Consider the following 7,480-nt stretch of genomic DNA (forward strand, 5'->3'; position numbering starts at 1 on the left):
GCAATTGGTATTCTGTTACTTCTGCCTACATGCCCACCCAATTGTTTTTGGCCAAAAACCATTGATAAGCTTATAGTTAAGGAGTCAAAATTAGGCCCAACAATTTAACCTCCCAAGGAATATACCAACCATTGGTCAGACTGTTTCTGAGTTAAAATATTATTAGAATTATTAGAATTCTAAACAATAATAAATGATTTATTTTGCAGAAGATTTTAAGTATGTAAAGCATTTTCAAATGCATTGCACAGTTATCCATATTATCTCATTTTATCCTCAGGCACCACTGCAACACAATTTTACTAATGAGATACTAAGGATCATATACGTAAAATGCAATTTCCCAAATCAAACAGTTATATAAAAGCACTGGAATCCACTACTTAGATGCTTAGATTCTAACCATCTCTCCCCTCTTTCTCTGCTGCATCATAATGCCTCCATAACTGATTAAAACAAAACAAATTTGGGTTATAACATATAAATTGCCTACATATGAGCAAATGGTTGCTACTAGTGACAAGTATGTATTCATGTTACCAATAAAACTCATCTTGTAAGTTTCACAGTGATTCTTATAGTCCGCTTTGATGGATGAGGCTGTTACTATTGCATTCAAACCTTTGACAGCACCATTGCCAAATCAATATCCTTTCCAATGGATCATGTAAGAAGTCTGAAAAAGACTACAAAATAAAAACACTTCATACTTTCACAGTATTATCATGATGATACTTGTGTCTAGAAAATACACAGTAAAATGCGATTTGTGTGCACATCAAAAAATTATACTTTGGTTTGCAAAACAAAGTTCTACCCTTATTCTGATCTTTGTCTTAGCAATTATTTAGCAAAACTTACTGGGCTCCTTTTTTTTTTTTTTTCACCACTTGAAGAAGACATGACAGAATTTTTCTGTAAAGGACATCATTTTCTAATGTAGTGAAAAATGGGAGGGTTGCCATGTTTTAACTATAAAGAAATGTCTGTATTTAACATCAAGTCTGCAGCATCATGAAGAGAAAAGGGATCTCTTATCAGCATACATACACTGTGTTTAGTCACTTAGTCATGTCTGACTCTTTGAGACCCCATGGACTGTAGCCCATCAGGCTCCTCTGTCCATGCGGATTCTCCAGGCAAGAATACTGGAGTGGGTTGCCATGCCCTTCTCCAAAAAATATGGAATGCTTCACGAATTTGCGTGTCATCCTTGCTCAGGGGCCATGCTAGTCTTCTCTGTATCGTCCCAATTTTAGTATATGTGCTGCCGAAGCGAGCACATACATACAACTAGAGGGGCCCTATTGGCTTTCTCCCCAGATCTTCACCTGAACTTTTTGTCTTAGTTCAGCTCTGCCCGCTATCAAGGGTGTTGATCAGGGTCTAAAGACAACTTGCAACTGTGGCTACAGACACAATGTTTGGAGGCTTAAAAATTTGCACCAAATATTCAGGTTTTTTAATTTAAAATTTTGCTTTCTCTTTTAAGGCAAATTTCATTCATCATGCCACAGCCTTAACTCTGCTCCAGAATGCAATTCACAAAGTTTCTTGAAAATTCTTTTTAAGTGTAGTCAAATCCATGATTTGAAGTTTCAGTCATGTTCTGTTTCCTGTTATTTTCACATACCTACCAAGTGTCTGACACCTGGTAAGCAGCCATAAATAGTTAATGAATTAAATCAATTAATGTGTGCAGTTTTCATAAGGAATAAGGAATGAGCACAAATGTTGCATAAATTATTATGCTTTTATGAAAGAAAAATTACAAAGGAAAATAACAATTTAAGGTTTCAACATCTCTCTTAGATATCATGCATTACAAAAGTTAGAATTCTCAAATATATAAAAGAAATAAACAGTTTCCTTGAAGGGAAAATGTAATTACTTATGAAACTTGGAAAAAGATATAAAACATATAGCTCTCATAGCACTGTTGTATAAGATGACTCTAGCAGGAAAGAAGAAAACCCAGAAGAAGGAAAAAAATTCATAGATCTATTTTATAACAAAATCAATAATAAAGAAAAATGTCTGTAAAAGCAAAGAAAACAGTTTTGAGAGTTGAGTCAATCCACAACAAATGGGGAAAAGTTGAAGGAAGCATCAACTTTTCACAGAAAGATATATATGTGTGGATTTACATCTTACACAGATAAAATATGTTGCTTTTATAAAAAGATGAGTACTTGAAAACTAAGGCTTGGATCCTGTATCAGACACTGCTTGATTCAATAATTTATGACACATCCTTTAAAAATCATGAGCTAACTTTTCTCATGTAGAAAATAAGTGAAACAATTAATTTCTAACCAAGATTATATAACTATACAAACCCTTACACAGATATACCTTCAAATTTACTTTCTCATTTGAAGATGTCTTCTCAATATTATAATTTGCAGGTGAGATAATAAATTTAAATAAATGTATTAAAATACCAGAAGTCATTTCACAGACATAATGTAGCTTTGTTATTTTGCTTTTACATAAGAATATTTTAACCTCCATATTTTCAAAGAATGAAGGTGAGCTTTGTTTCAAGAAGCAGTACTATTATCATGGAGTTAAAAGGATATTTGTCAATGGCTTCTGATCATTCTTTCAATAGAACCTGAACTCTCTACCTACCTTACAGATTCTTACATAATCAGACCCTGGTTTCCCTATTTTTCAATTTATAATGTGTCTCTGTTGCTCTATACCTTCTAGAAAACCTAATATTCTCCTGGGAGTCTAAATTTTGCTGAACTTATTCCTATTTTAGGAACTTGCATTAGTGTTTCTTTCACCTTTGATGGCTGACTCCTACTAATCACCTCATCCCTGGGGAAGGGCATGACAACCCACTCTATTCTTGCCTGGAGAACTCCCTGGATAGAGGAGTCTGGCAGACTACAGTCCGTGAGGTTGCAAAAAGTTAGACACGACTGAGCAATTAACACACACACAAACAATCACCTCATCTGAAGTACCACCCAACAAATCTATCAAATCATCTTACTTTAATCTTTTGTAGAATACGCATCACCACTTGAAATTTTTCTGTCTTCGTTTTTTTTTTTTTTTTCTTATTTATTGTTAACCATCTTTTTCTAGGATTTATCTCAGGAAACTTACCTTTGTTCTTTATCACAGAATACTGTATTTAGAGAGGTATCTGGCAGAGTTACTTTTCAACAGATATTTGTAAAATAATTTTAGAGAACTTTCAAAATGAACACTACTATTGATAGCTTGGACTAGAGTTCCATAGATGCACTCTTTGTCCAGATACACAGCCCGTTTCCTGGACCTGGGTCCTATGACCTGTCTACTTCACCATGCTAATCAGCACTAATTAACTCTTATTGGTTTTCTTGCCATAATGCTATGTTCAAATTTACAGCAAGCATCATAAAGCTACCATATTTCTATAAAGTCGAGAAATATTTCCAGTGTTCTAAGAAGAGAACAGCTGTCCTGCTGACCAAATAAAAAAGAACACTGACAAGTTGATCTGGATCAATCATCACCTCAAGTAACAGAAGCAAAAAGTATGTGTATAAAAGAAGTACCATCAGCCGGAAGAATCCAAATGGCATCCAAAATTCCAGATGAAGTGACATCAGAAAGAGTTAGATCAAAAGGCTTAATGATTTTTATGATTTCAAAGTGTTGTTTCTGGTAGCTTCAACACAGGCATTAAAAAAGTGAACAAAGAATGTTCACAGTTTCGGATGGATATTTAAAGGCAAGATAAAAATCTATACTAAAAAGATATTGGCTAAATAGTTTAAGGAAAGCAGTCATCTCGTGTAAGGAAGAAACAAAAACATAGGTACTTATTCAATCACTTTGAGTGTGAAGGATAAAGGGGAAGGTTAACAATCGCTAAAATATTTTAACTTAAGTCTGCAAGAGTATCAAACTCTTTCATAACATTTAATAATTTATAAAACCAAATTATTATTTTCATTTGCAAATTTAATACTGAATCTTTTGCAAATGATATTTTTATTTCTCTTTTAAAAGATGAAGATAGTCACTTCAGCTCTGATATATAAAGTTTGGAGATTACCACTCCTGTCCTTATAACAAGAAAAAGCCTGTTGATAATAATAATAATAAACTCTTCTTGGATGCATCAGAGAGCTAAGGTCATAGAACAAAGAGCAACCATGAAATTTGGAGAGAGAGGCACATCCAGAGAGTTCTAAGATCCAAGATTTGCTTATATGGAGCAGAATCTGCTGGGCACCATAAGCTGAGAGGAACAGTGGACAAGTACTTAATTAGTAAGTTTGACTAATTCTTGGAAGCTGAGTATAGATCAGTGTGCAACTGGGCAAATCCTGGGTCAACAATCACAGCTGGGCCCCACACTTTCATTAGTTTACCCCCAGGAACACCACTAGATTCTCACCACCAGGATTCAAGGATGGTCCCTCTTGTGGCCCTGGCAGTTGGACGGGAGGAGCCAGTGTGAAAACCTCCCAGGTTTCCCTCCCTAGTAAAGGCCTACTTTTCAGGGGAAAGATGCCACCACGGGCGATACTGGAAACCCGTCCCACGTAGGGTAAGGAAACTCCAGCCCTACTCTAACTTGAGACAGTCTTCCTGACTCAACTAAGATGAAAGAAACCCCATAATCAGCAACGGAGAGAGATTAAAGTCAATGGGTTAGGAATATTGCAACTAAGAGAGGAGTGATGGAAAGGGATAAAAAAGTTAGACTCCTGTGGTGGTGGTTTAGCCGCTAAGTTGTGTCTGGCTCTTTGCGGCCCCAGGTACTATAACCCGCCAGGCTCCACTGTCCATGGGATTCTCCAGGCAAGCATACTGGAGTGGGTTTCCATTTCCTTCTCCAGGGAATCTTCCTGAGGGAAATAAAAGCCAGGTCTCCCGCATTGCAGGCAGATTCTTTTTTCAACTGAGCTGTGAGGGAAGCCACAGAAACAGTTATGAAGGCTACATTCCTGAAACACAGTCTCAAGAGATTGTGACTTAATCAGAGAATTATAGAAAACTTCTCCTCCCCACACTTCACCACCACATTAACAGTGACATGTTCAAATGATGTTAATTGATCTCCAAAATAGCAACGGTTCTACTTTTAATAACCTAAGGACTAAATTATAACATTAAATGTGAATGGCAATCTTTATATTAATAATGAGAAAAAAAGGGAAGAGGCAGAGGGAGCAGGAAGAAGATGAAAATGACAAAGAAGAAGACAGAAAATATATAAACTGAAATTATCAAATAAAGAAAACATATTCATAGCAACTAAAGGTCTCATTTCTGTAACATGCCGTAAAGTCATGGCTTGTAATCTTTTCATTCTTCTAGTATTAATTTGCCCTCTGTCAGAACTTCTGTTGGTCAGTCTCTTTACCTCTTGTAGTGATATGTATATACTGCTATTACTGGATGTTTTGAATACTCAACAGTTTTGACTTTTTATGCAACTTTTAATATTTGATATATAAGCACCTGCATTTCAAATCTTATCTTTCCTTTTACAACATTTCAAGTAGTGAGGAGGAGATACACATTCAATTAGTTGGAATTTTTAATTAAGAAAATTGCTTTTTTATTTTTTGTATTCTTATCTTGTTCTATAGTTAGAAATTTAAGCTTAAAGAAAGCAAACACACTTTTAAAAAAACTAATAACAAATGATATCAAAGGAAAAATAATCAAGTAGAGATCCTTCCTCTATCTAATCAAACACAGCAACATCTCTTATATTGACTGAAATGCTATTTGCTTACATAAACTGAGAGCTTTTTGCACATTTTTTACTTATATTCCAGAAAACTGAGCACAAAATTGCTGACATAATCTTTTTATTTTTGTTTTTCTTCCTTTTAAACATGCTTTTATGTGACAGGTCAAGACTATGGGTTATAGAACAAAATTCCAAAGAAATAATAAAAAAACCAGAACTATATACAATTTCAGTGGCCTCTTGAGGCTTTTCAGAATTAAGGTCAACCCCCAAATCCCACCTGTACTTATTACCTCCATCACCCGTTGTTAAAACAAGCTCACAATCTCCTTTTTTCTCTTCTTTCTGCCCTAGAGAGATTGCTATCACTGTACTTTCTAGTCCCTCTCTCATAGCATTATGACTTTGAGGTCCAAAAAGGAGATGATTTACTCCGTTCAACATCCTAGAAAATCACAACAAGCTTCTCTGTTGGAACCAGTCTCACAGAACAAAGGTCCATCTTGTGTTCTACTGGTCATTCCTACTCTATGCAGTAATTAATTGCCATAAAAAAGAAGAGTAACATCTCCAAAGAGTGACCATAGGAACATGAAGGGGGAAAACAAAGTAAAACACACCCAAGGGCAGAAATTAACTGTATAAATTTTTGACGTCACGTTTTCTTAATGCCTGGTAAGGTGCCGTGTAAGATATGTTGGTTTAACAATAGTTCTTGATAAGAACTGAGTTGAAATACTGTAGGATGAAGCTACTAAATAATTTTTTTTTCTAATAATCTGTTTCTTTTATAAGCAGTGGGTAAGGAGGAAGGAAAAGTAGAACAATAAAATCATGTAATTCTGTGATAGTCACACTTAAATTCACATAATTCAATCCCTTCAAATTGTGGCTGTGTTTCAATTTACTCTGTATTTTGCATATTTGATATGTCATATACAAAGATTTATGAAAACTGTGTACCTTTTATCTATGGCTGAATTTTCAAAATTACTTCACATAAAAAGTACACCCAGTGATATCAGCTTAGGTTCTTGATGAAGAAAACATTCAGGCATTCATAAACACTATGATTTTTTGAATGCAAGTTGATAATCATATATGGAGTGGGTATTCATATATTTCTCATAAAGCCTTCAGATGATGACAGTTGTGAGTTGATTGCCCTAAGAATAAGAAGGGTGAAAGGAGTTAAGGAAATACATTAATTACTTGCTTTCTATTTTCTTAAATAATCTGAATGAAGACCCTCTTTTAAGAAATTTATTCTGATTAGCGGAAAAAATGTACATACTACTGATATATCAAGAGAGCTACTTCTTTTATTTTTCTTAAGGAAATATTTGATAAAATTATGGAGATGTACTCATGATATATCTCTAGCACTACCAATGTTATACCTTTCTAACTAGGTGTTTTCTTTAATTTCCAGGAATAAATATTGATCCATCTGCTTTTTGAATCTTCCATAAACATTCAATAAGGTGATCTTTTTGAAAGGGTCTTTTAAATTAAGATTGTTCACAACTTTAACTTTTTACAAAAAATTTCTGGTTCACCTTCTAGGCCAATAGTAGAATTGAACTTTCCTGTTCTCAGTGTAATGGAACATTACATTTTGAGCCAGTGTAATGGAACAAAAGTGACTTGTGTGACTCCTGGGTAGGGACTTTAAGAATCCATGCATGGATATGTGACTCTAAACTTTCCTTTCCTGAGATGCAGTCTCTTGTTACCTGGATCTGTTCATGGTACAGTTGACCC

At 34.8% G+C, this 7,480-nt stretch overlaps 1 non-coding gene across 1 annotated transcript; it reads right to left on the bottom strand.

Moving 5' to 3' along the window:
• Positions 1 to 1,176: 1,176 nt before the first annotated feature.
• On the bottom strand, positions 1,177 to 1,283 carry LOC122427917. The gene has a single exon (XR_006265607.1). It is a non-coding gene; the product is annotated as a U6 spliceosomal RNA (small nuclear RNA).
• Between the last annotated feature and the right edge of the window lie 6,197 nt (positions 1,284 to 7,480).

Source organism: Cervus canadensis, chromosome 25, assembly GCF_019320065.1.
Source record: "Cervus canadensis isolate Bull #8, Minnesota chromosome 25, ASM1932006v1, whole genome shotgun sequence".
NCBI lineage: Eukaryota > Metazoa > Chordata > Mammalia > Artiodactyla > Cervidae > Cervus > Cervus canadensis.